Source organism: Carassius carassius, chromosome 25 (genome assembly GCF_963082965.1).
Source record: "Carassius carassius chromosome 25, fCarCar2.1, whole genome shotgun sequence".
Classification (NCBI taxonomy): domain Eukaryota; kingdom Metazoa; phylum Chordata; class Actinopteri; order Cypriniformes; family Cyprinidae; genus Carassius; species Carassius carassius.
In genome coordinates this window covers 29,017,624-29,028,975 of record NC_081779.1, presented here as the reverse complement: position 1 = coordinate 29,028,975, position 11,352 = coordinate 29,017,624, and the positions used below count along the sequence as shown (strand labels likewise).

General features: G+C 38.4%; 1 protein-coding gene across 2 annotated transcripts in view; it reads left to right on the top strand.

Annotated features, from left to right (window-relative positions):
* The first annotated feature begins 7,730 nt into the window (after positions 1–7,730).
* The window catches only part of LOC132104543 (thyroid hormone receptor beta-like), an 84,398-nt gene continuing 80,776 nt past the window's right edge, over positions 7,731–11,352 (top strand). Inside the window, exon 1 of one of the 2 annotated variants that reach the window (XM_059510104.1) lies at positions 7,731–7,806. The gene's annotated coding sequence lies outside the window, so the exon portion shown is untranslated. The remainder of the gene's footprint in view (positions 7,807–11,352) is intronic. The other variant, XM_059510105.1, reaches the window with a different exon arrangement.

Sequence of the window (11,352 nt, the reverse complement as noted above, 5' to 3'; positions counted from 1 at the left end):
CGGGGGACTCCTGCCGGCTGCCCAAAACCGGAGGAGCCGTCGCCGTCCACCGGGCGGCGGAGGAGTGTCGTGCCGTCCGCCGAGGGCCGTCCAGTGCCACCGCCAGGCACCGCGGAGGAGATCGCCCAGCTGGTGGAGGGCCGAGCAGCGGTGCGTCTGGGAACCGGAATTTTTTTTTTTTTTTTCCCTCTCTCCCCTCTCTCGTCTCTGTCGCTCCTCCTTCCATCTCCTTTTCTCTCGCCTCGCCTGTCCTACCCCCAGGTTCCCGCAGGTCCCCGGGAGCGGCCCCCCCGGAGGGAGGGGGGGGGGGGGGGAGTAGAGCGCAGTCTCGGGAGTACCCCCCGGCCTGCGAGGGGCGATGGGGGTATGTGACGAGTGGGGCGGGGCCGAGGGACATGGGAGCGAGGCCGGGGGAGTGATTGGAGATGAACTACACCTGTTCGTCCCACCGGTCTCGAGGCCCATGGAGGAGATGGAAGGATATAAAACTGGAGCGACGACAGTGAAGGACGAGAGAGGACCAGGCCTGGGCTTTTAGTTGTGTTTTGGTTTTTATTTTATGCGCACCAGTCGTCCGTGAGGGGCTGGTGCGCTGTTTTGTGTTTATTTTGTTATTAAAATGTTTTTGATTGTCCGCCGGTTCCCGCCTCCTTCTTCCGGATGAATATGAAGGTTGTTATCATTACAGTGGCTTTCTAAGGAAAGATTGCGATCAAATAGCACACCTAGGTTCCTAACTGATGACGAAGAATTGACAGAGCAACCATCAAGTCTTAGACAGTGTTCTAGGTTATTACAAGCAGAGTTTTTAGGTCCTATAATTAACAACTCTGTTTTTTAAAGAATTTAGCAGTAAGAAATTACTCGTCATCCAGTTTTTTATATCGACTATGCATTCAATTCGTTTTTCAAATTGGTGTGTTTCACCGGGCCGCGAAGAAATATAGAGCCGAGTATCATCAGCATAACAGTGAAAGCTAACACCATGTTTCCTGATGATATCTCCCAAGGGTAACATATAAAGCGTGAAGAGTAGCGGCCCTAGTACTGAGCCTTGAGGTACTCCATACTGCACTTGTGATCGATATGATACATCTTCATTCACTGCTACGAACTGATGGCGGTCATATAAGTACGATTTAAACCATGCTAATGCACTTCCATTAATGCCAACAAAGTGTTCAAGTCTATGCAAAAGAATGTTGTGGTCAATTGTGTCAAACGCAGCACTAAGATCCAATAAAACTAATAGAGAGATACACCCATGATCAGATGATAACAGCAGATCATTTGTAACTCTAAGAAGAGCAGTCTCAGTACTATGATACGGTCTAAATCCTGACTGGAAATCCTCACATATACCATTTTTCTCTAAGAAGGAATATAATTGTGAGGATACCACTTTTTCTAGTATCTTGGACAGAAAAGGGAGATTCGAGGTCTATAATTAACTAGTTATTTGGGGTCAAGTTGTGGTTTTTTGATGAGAGGCTTAATAGCAGCCAGTTTGAAGGTTTTGGGGACATATCCTAATGACAATGAGGAATTAATAATAGTCAGAAGAGGATCTATGACTTCTGGAAGCACCTCTTTTAGGAGCTTAGATGGTATAGGGTCTTACATACATTTTGTTGGTTTAGATGATTTAACAAGTATACACAATTCTTCCTCTCCTATAGTGGAGAATGAGTGGAACTGTTCCTCAGGGGGTCTATAGTGCACTGTCTGATGTGATACTGTAGCTGACGGCTGAATGGTTGCAATTTTATCTCTAATAGTATTGATTTTAGAAGTAAAGTAGTTCATAAAGTCATTACTGCTGTGGTGTTGGGAAATGTCAACACTTGTTGAGGCTTTATTTTTCGTTAATTTAGCCACTGTATTGAATAAATACCTGGGGTTATGTTTGTTTTCTTCTAAAAGAGAAGAAAAGTAATCGGATCTAGCAGTTTTTAATGCTTTTCTGTAGGATAGGTTACTTTCCTGCCAAGCAATACGAAATACCTCTAGTTTTGTTTTCCTCCAGCTGCGCTCCATTTTTCGGGCTTCTCTCTTTAGGGTGCGAGTATGCTCATTATACCATGGTGTCAAACTGTTTTCCTTAACCTTCCTTAAGCATAAAGGAGCAACTGTATTTAAAGTGCTAGAAAAGAGAGAGTCCATAGTTTCTGTTACATCATCAAGTTTTTCTGAGGTTTTGGATATGCTAAGGAATTTGGATACATCAGGAAGATAAGATAAGATAAAAGCAGTCTTTTGTGGTAGAAGTGATGATTCTTCCATGCTTGTAACAAGAAGTAGAATTTACAATTTTGGCTATATGAAGTTTGCACAAAACTAAATAATGATCTTAGATATCATAAAAATAAATAAGTGAAGTGACATTCAGCCAAGTATGGTGACCCATACTCAGAATTTGTGCTCTGCATGTAACCCATCCGAAGTGCACACACACAGAGCAGTGAACACACACACACACACACACACACACTGTGAACACACACCCGGAGCAGTGGGCAGCCATTTATGCTGCGGCGCCCGGGGAGCAGTTGGGGGTTCGATGCCTTGCTCAAGGGCACCTAAGTCTTGGTATTGAGGGTGGAGAGAGAACTTTACATGCACTCACCCACCCACAATTCCTGCCAGCCCGAGACTCGAACTCACAACCTTTCGATTGCCAGTCCGACTCTCTAACCATTAGGCCACGACTTCCCCACCATCATCACTTGGCTGCATAATTTCAACACCATCAACATCAATTCCATGTGACAGTATTAAATCTAGAGTATGATTTCGACAATGAGTAGGTCCTGAAATGTGTTGTCTAACCCCAATAGAGTTCAGAATGTCTATAAATGCTGATCCCAATGCATCTTTTTCGTTATCAACATGGATTTTAAAATCACCAACTATTAAAACTTTATCTGCAGCCAGAACTAACTCTGATGTAAAATCACCAAACTCTTTAATAAAGTCTGTATGGTGCCCTGGTGGCCTGTATACAGTAGCCAGTGCAAACATAACAGGGGATTTATCATTAACATTTGTTTCTCTGGATAATGTTATATGAAGCACCATTACTTTGAACAAGTTATACTTGAAAACTGCCCTCTGAGAAATCCTGAAAACGTTGTTATAAATTGAAGCAACACCTCCCCCTTTGCCTTTTAGATGCGGCTCATGTTTATAACAGTAATCTTGGGGGGTGGACTAATTTAAAATAATGTAATCATCAGGTTTTAGCCAGGTTTCTGTCAAACAGAGTACATCTATATTATGATCAGTGATCATATTATTTACAAAAAGTGTTTTCGTAGAAAGGGATCTGATATTCAATAAGCCAAGCTTTATCATTTGTTTATTCATATTGCATCTGTTTTTTATTTGTTGAACCTCAATTAAATTGTTAATCTTAACTTGGTTTGGACGTTTTTTGTATTTTATAGTTCGGGGAACAGACACAGTCTCTATAGTGTGATATCTAGGTGAAAAAGTCTCTATGTGCTGAGAATTAGCTGACCTCTGTGACGTGAGGCGGCTAGCAGACGGTCGGTTTAGCCAGTGTGTCTGCTTCCTGACCTGGGCCCCAGTTAGTCAAGTATAAACACTAAGACTATTTGCCATATTTCTAGAGAGAAGAGTGGAGCCACCCCAGGAGGGATGAAGACCATCTCTTTTCAACAGGTCAGGTCTGCCCCAAAAGCTCGTCCAATTGTCTATGAAACCTATGTTATTCTATGGGCACCACTTAGACATCCAGCCATTGAGTGATGACAATCTGCTATGCATCTCGTCACCACGGTAAGCAGGGAGGGGACCAGAACATATTACAGTGTCTGACATCGTGCTTGCAAGTTCACACACCTCTTTAATGTTATTTTTAGTGATCTCCGACTGGCAAAGTCGAACATCATTAGCGCCGGTATGAATAACAATCTTACTGTATTTACGTTTAGCATTAGCCAGCAGTTTTAAATTTGCCAAGATGTCAGGTGCTCTGGCTCCCGGTAAACATTTGACTATGGTGGCTGGTGTCTCTATATTCACGTATCGTACAATAGAATCACCAATAACTAGAGCACTTTCATCTGGTTTCTCAGTGGGTGCATCACTGAGTGGGGAGAACCTGTTTAGTGTTTTGATCGGAACAGAAGAGCGGTGTTTTGACCCACGACTACGCTGCCTCACTGTCACCCAGTTCCCCTACTGCAGGGGCTCTGTTGCCGGAACCGAACAATGTACAGGAATCCCTGAGCTAGACGCATCCAAAGCCGTATCTAGAGCCCTAACATTTTTACTATCCTCAATTAAAGTTTGGATGCGTGTCTCTAATTCTGAAATCTTCTCTGTCAGCCTAACTATTTCCCTGCATTTATCACATGTGAATCCCTCATCAGCGACAGAGATAGATAAACTGTACATGTGGCAAGAGGTGCAAGTAACAATGACAGGAGAAGCCATTACTCACCGTGCTTGATGAAAACTCTTACTGCGGTTGTTTGATGAACTTGTGAAAAACTGGAGCGAGAGGAGAAAAGAAAACGCTAATGACAAGCTAACGAGTGCTAATGCTTTGCAGGTGTACTGCACTCACGGATATAAAATAAAAGTGAACAATCAAAATTAATCCGATAAGATCGATAATATCAGAAATATGGTGTGAATTAAGTTATATTTTATCAGTTTAAAAAACAGAGAGTGATAGTAACATAAAGATTCTAGAGAAAAAAATAATAATAATGTCTTATGAGATACTGTACCATCATTAGAAGACAGCATAGATGTTTCTCACAATCCTGTGCATTCGACTCCGTGATGGTTGAGCTAAAAAATAAAGATGGCATCTGAAAGTTGTGTGTAAATGTATTAAGCTGAATAATATGAACATATAACACTATTAAATTCCTGCAGTCACTACTACTCAGTCTGTGCTGTAGCTCCTGTGTCCAAATTTCCCACAATACATTGCACTGTGATGTCAAATTCCCATTCTCTGAACAGAAGCAATATAAAAACTAAATACCGTCTAAACTTTTATTGTATCGTGATTAGCTTAACATCTCGACTTAAATCATCACATATTTTCATCGATTTCCAATCAATTTCTAACTGATAGCATCATTACATCCCTAGCTACCATGCTTTGGACAACTTGAATTGTGCGCTTTTTTGTGGTTGTGTCGAATATTTTAATTAATAATTTTTATAGCTCTTTTGTGTTTGACATGAGGGTGAGTAATTAATGACAACATTTTGGAAAGGCAAGTTTGCAGATTCTTTGTGGGCCTTGAATGAGTAATCTGGTAATGGGAAAAAATGTTTTTGAAGACTTTTTGAGAGTTTGATTTTTATAAAAGCACTTAAAGTACTAACAAGTACAGTTTAGTCAAAGAGAAGTTAAGAGAATCCTGCATCCTTAAACTGCACTCGCTGTGCATAATAATTCTGCCAGAATCAAATACAGCAGACAGTCGTTCAGTACAGTAGGTAAAAGGTGGTCTGAGCTAGAAGTACAGCCCTATCACAAGCATTATTTTTCTTTTAGTGGAAAGGAAATAGAGTGAGATGCTGTAGTCAGCAAGTGACAAAGTGAAAATGAGGAAGAACATCTTAAAGTGTGTTTTTTAGACAAGTATGCCAAACAGTAACAAATCAAGGTTGCAGCTGTCTCCCAAATCAACCATTATGTCAATTAAGATGTTGTAATTTTGTTTTTAACTCATCATGTGTAACTGTTTTATTATCAGACTTAAATTATGAGATTTATTTGTCTCATACCCATTAAGTTCAAAATTATAATAATCGAATGACTTCTGAAAGTTTTTTAATTCAGTGTATTATATAGGCATTACCACATAGTTATTTAATACATAAAACATAAAACACATTTTTAAATCAATTTCCGGCAAAGATAACTAGCCTCTATCATAATCTATGCCATTACTTTGAGATTAAATTACTGAAACTGTGATTTAAGTCCTGCTGTTCACTTATATTATGTATTTACATTTTAATAATGTCACAGTAGCTCAACTTATTTATTCAAAATATTGTAGCTTTTTCAGTAACAATTAGGCCTTGTTTTTCCACAAGTAGCAGTCTAGTGTGACAAATGTGTACATCTGGTTTTTACACTGCATTATAATGTAAGCTGAGTGAGCAGAGACAATAATTCTACACATTTTCCTAGACTGCCTCCCTCTGTCAACTAACGTCAGAAATCTGATTCATTTTAGCAAATTGGTTTGTTGAGATGATGTCATCGTTCAGTGGCGTTCCCAGAAGTCCTTGCATAGGGTGGGTCAGGATTTGGCTGGTTATGTTAGACAAGCTCTTTGATGACCTCCTCATAAACCCATTTGATTCCTCCTTATGACAAAGGGGAAAAGACAATCTCTTATTCTCCTGCAGTTTTCAACCTTTCATCATTCTCTTTTATACAAATTTGCCAATTCAGGTCTCAGACTGTAACAGATGAATTTACCAGATGTAATTGCTATGTTATTGTGCTTTATAATCATGCGTGGGCTACAAGCAAGATATCAACTTGCCTCTCAATCTTCAATTTATTTTATTTATTTTTATTTTTTATTAAAAACGCACATAATCGTCAAAACACTGTATTGTTCTGCTTTGACAATTAAGGCAAAAACCACACCGTGGACTGATACTGTGTAATTACTATTGGATCATCTATTACATAGAAATATACAGTACACAAACGTTGCATCACTTTACATTAAATATCTTTTCCTGTCAAGGTTGGTGATATTTGGCCTGAATAACATGCCATGTGACAACCGTCAATAGTCTGGCTATACGAGACTGTCTGAACTATGAGGAGGTTCAGATATACAGTAAATGGCTGCATTGGACTCTAAACACACAGAGCAGGCAGCAATTGGAGTTCTAATAAATCTAAAACTCAACTCCTATTGGAGTGATGTGTTTACAGTCACTGTAGAAAAGCAGATTTTTCCTTCAGCACATCCTCGAACACCTTTTCACAACCAAACTGCTTCTTTATGAACGTGGATCATGATCTCCCTTTTTGTTTGTTTTAATGAGGCAATGCAACACTTCCTTGCTAACTTCAGATCATTCAGATCAGTCTTCTGAAAATGCAATATAGTCAGTGTTTCCACACTTCAGGATGCCATTCTACCTATTTCTTACTTTGAGTTTACTGAACACAATAAATTAGTGTGCACTGCAGTAGAGTAGAGAGTATTTTAATACACATGTACACACACTGTAGCATGTGCCCAGCTGACTGCCACTGCAACAGTGGAGTGAATTCACCTTCACATCCTTCAAGAGAAGTTTTTGGGAACAAATCTAAAGTCCATGCTGAGCACAGGAACAGTGTTTTTGTGCAGAATTCAGTAGACAACATTATGAGCCTCATTAATGAAACACAAGGGGAATACATTTAAAAGGAGTAAAAAAAGAGATACTAAAAATAAAAGGGCAGTAATTAAACAGTACTCTTTTGTTTTGGCTAGGCTATGCATGGCACATTGACTGCTTCTGACCATGTGAAAGGCTATTTGTGATCCATGTTGAAATTAATTCATCCATTCTCTGGTTGACCCAAGAGTGAGCACAAAGAAGCTGCATCTATTTTAGTTATAAAACACCACATCAGACTTGTCTACTGTCTCCAAGTTTATTGTCTCCTGTGTTTTTCCTTTTTATTTATTTATATTTTGCTGGGGTTTTGTGGCACAGTTACACCACTACAAGGACACTGCACAAGGTCCTGCCTTCTTCCAGTAGTGCATCATGCTGCCATCTCTTCCCCAGGTAAATTGTGCACATGGCAATTTAACCGACCTAAAAGAAAATGTCATTCATCAAACCAGGTGACTACCTGGTCCACTCTGATGCTCATGCGCCCATTGTAAGGTTACAGCTACCCAGCCCAATATGCAGCAAACTAAGAATGCACTGTGTGTTCTGACACCTTTCTCTCATGGCCAGCATTAAGTTTTTTTTTTTTACATCAATTTGTGTTTTATATTATTTATCCATAATCATAAGATTTGCACACCTGGGAATAATTAAGCTCAGTAAAAATGCTGGAGCCTCAACTCCTTTATATTGACTTTATTTCATTCGAACTGCTTTAGTATTGACTTAGTATTGGAGCACAATGACTGGTGGAATTAAATGCTGCTCAAGTCCTGATTTGATTATCTGCCTCTGCTGTTGAGCTCCAGAAAGGACAAAAACAACAATTGATGAACAGACCCAATCTGACGTTGTTGTTCTTGGTTTATAATCTTCCCCTTCACAGTCATTCTCAAATCTCATGTGTAGCAAATTTAAATTTGGCACAGCAAATCAGTTACATCAGGTTTGGTTCATTCATGGCGGTCCTGGCATTTTGTATGGGAATGCAAATATGAATTAGATTTGAGAGCAAACATGCTACGTGAGCCAAAACCGTGTGCCAGTTCACTGGATGGCCTTCAAGCACTGAAGGACAGAGAAGGGCAAAGACAAAGATGGATGAGCAACACAATGACTTTCACACTTATTTCTGTAACATGAGCAGAGGCATCCCACAGACACGCGTTAGTGTTAGCTGTTCTTTCCTTTAGCCCTGGGCAGTGTTGTTCAAAAATACATAATTTAATATTCAATATATATCTTGATATTGAAACTTTTTTGTTTAGTTTTTTTCTTCCTTAGAGTAACCAAATTAGGATCATTTTAACCAAACAGGCATTGCAGCAAATTTGATTCATGATATCTTATGAAACAATACACAATTATAAAAAGACTAAATGAGCAGACGGCAGAATATTTACTCACTTGTTCCTCTGAAATCTTTTTAAGTTAGTCTAGCTTCAATACTTCACATGAAGTATTGCTCTGCAAAGAGGTGTTGGAAAACTTTGAAAAAGGAAGATTATAAATGGTTTATTTCTCTACTTTCCGGTGAGTTTTTAATATGTTCTAATTTTTTAATTTATGAAAATTCTTCAAATGGAAAAAAATAAAATAAAACTTAGTTACAATAGTAAATGTTTGATTATAGATTTTGGCTTTTGAAAGAGTTCATGCATATTCTTGATTTAATGCTGTAAATAGATTGAATAACTGCAGGACTCAAAAACTGATTGATTTTCAGTTCTTATACACAAGATGACAAATGCATTGCAGAGTTTATCACTGAGACTTGACTAGATTGCAGATATAAAAAAAAAAAATCGAAATTCAGCTGTAAGCAGCTATAGGAAGGCGACTGTCGTTTTCAGATCAGTCAGTGTTGATTCAGTTCAGTTCAATAAAAATGTTGAAGTTTCAAAATTCATCAGTTATGAAACATCTGATTTGGCTATTAAGCAGCTCAATTTAGCTCTCGTTTTGTATCTGAAGTAAACCCCAACCAAACGAGCCAAAGACGAGAGGAACAAGGATCCCAAAATCATCCTCAACATGGATCCTCAACATTTCTTTGAGGGGAGTAGCATAAAGGAGATCAATAATTTTGTTTTTGGCAAGTGCAAAGAAGGGCACATGCTTATGGTTGCCAGATTGGACCAACTGATTCTAATATTGGTTTACTAGTTCCAAATTGTACAGGTTTAATGCTCTGACTGGGTGGTTTGGCAACACATATGGAGGATTGTTAGGTCGTATTGCAATATAATGGAGCTATTGAAAGGAGAAAAACAAACATTTTCAGGATAAATGATCCATGGGTTCCAATATACAACATGGAGGGCCAAATCCGACCGGCTGGCTGTAGTTTATCCAAGTCTAAACTAGTGTAAGGGCTTAAGGGCAGAATAAAAAAGCACATTAAAATCATCACAATATTCACATTGTTTTGAATCACCACCATATATATTTGCAGTTGTCTACTTTCCCTTTGGGCTGAAGGTAAAATGATGGTGGAAACTCAAATAAGATATATATATATATATATGTGTGTGTCTCTTGTTTTCTCTTTAGGGCAAAGCAAGTGGGCTGCTCTCATGACAAGCTTTAAGGGCATGTAAGGCAGGATGTAAGGTGATCGTTGTCTATTTTGGTGTGTTTGTGGTTGAGCTCACATGTCATGTGGTGGGAAACACAGACACGTATGCTGTGGGATTAAAGAGGACTTTGTCCTGTCTGACGTCAGCTGTCGTCATGTTTCCATTTTGCCAGATTTCTGAAAGAAACATTAATGATTCCATTAATGCTTTTGATAACACTTTACTTAAATCCCTTATGTATAATGCATTACAAAGGTATGTAATAATACTTCATATATTTTCATACATGTACCCAACGTTAAACTGCATTATAATGTTTGCAGATAAAAATTGGTCTTGTTTTAATGCATTATACTTTCTAAAAGTGTGTTCAGTGAATATATAAATATTATAATGTATTGTATCTGTAGTTACAATTATGCATGAGATCATACAATGCATTATAAGACATAATTACTGCATTCAAAATATTTTTATAATGCATTATACAAAAGAGGCTTTACGTAAAGTGTTACAATGATTCTGTAAATTCTGTAATCATTCTGTAATCATTCCTCATGTTATTACAAACCTCCGTTCATTTCCAAATGTAGTTACAAGTTTCATCTTTATTAAGATTTCATCTATTTGCCATTTCCGAAAACTATAGTTACAGCAAACATTCGCAAGCAGCATCGCAGAGTTGTGTGGTTGGAACTTTAGCTCTCAGCCTGTGGTTAAAAGCATAGTTTTTCGTTAGTATGACATGGACGATGCTCTTGGGCAGAAGCAAGCTAACATACAGTACATTCTTTACATTTCATTCCAACCGCGGAGTATGACGTAAGAGGGAACCTGCAACTAATCAAACATGAAATAAAGCAAAACAACAAGGATCTAAAAAATGTAGTTTGTTGATAATCTTCCACTCCACCATAGTTCTCAAATTTGAAATAGTTCATCAGTAAATCATTCACCTTTTGCAATAGTTCAGAATGTGTCCCACAATTGTCTTCAGTCCAAAAAGATACATCTCAAAAACATACAGTCACTGTTGAAAAGGGGTCACATACAGAAGATTCTGGAAAATCAAAGAATGTGCAGTAGCTGGAGGATTTTTCAGAAGAACAGCAGGCAGTTTTACTGCTTAGGGCCTTCAAGGTTCGTGGGTTATCATAAAAAACTATGTATGTATGGTCATACATACATTTAATAAGTTAACTCTGGATATTGAAGGTATTATGGGTAGTTTTAGTTTAAAAGTTGTCTATTAAGTATTGTAATTGTAATATGTGTATGTGTTTAATTGTGATTGTACATTTTGTAATTGTGGAATCTTATTGTAATGAATGCAATGTCAGTACCTGTTGCCAGGAGGGAA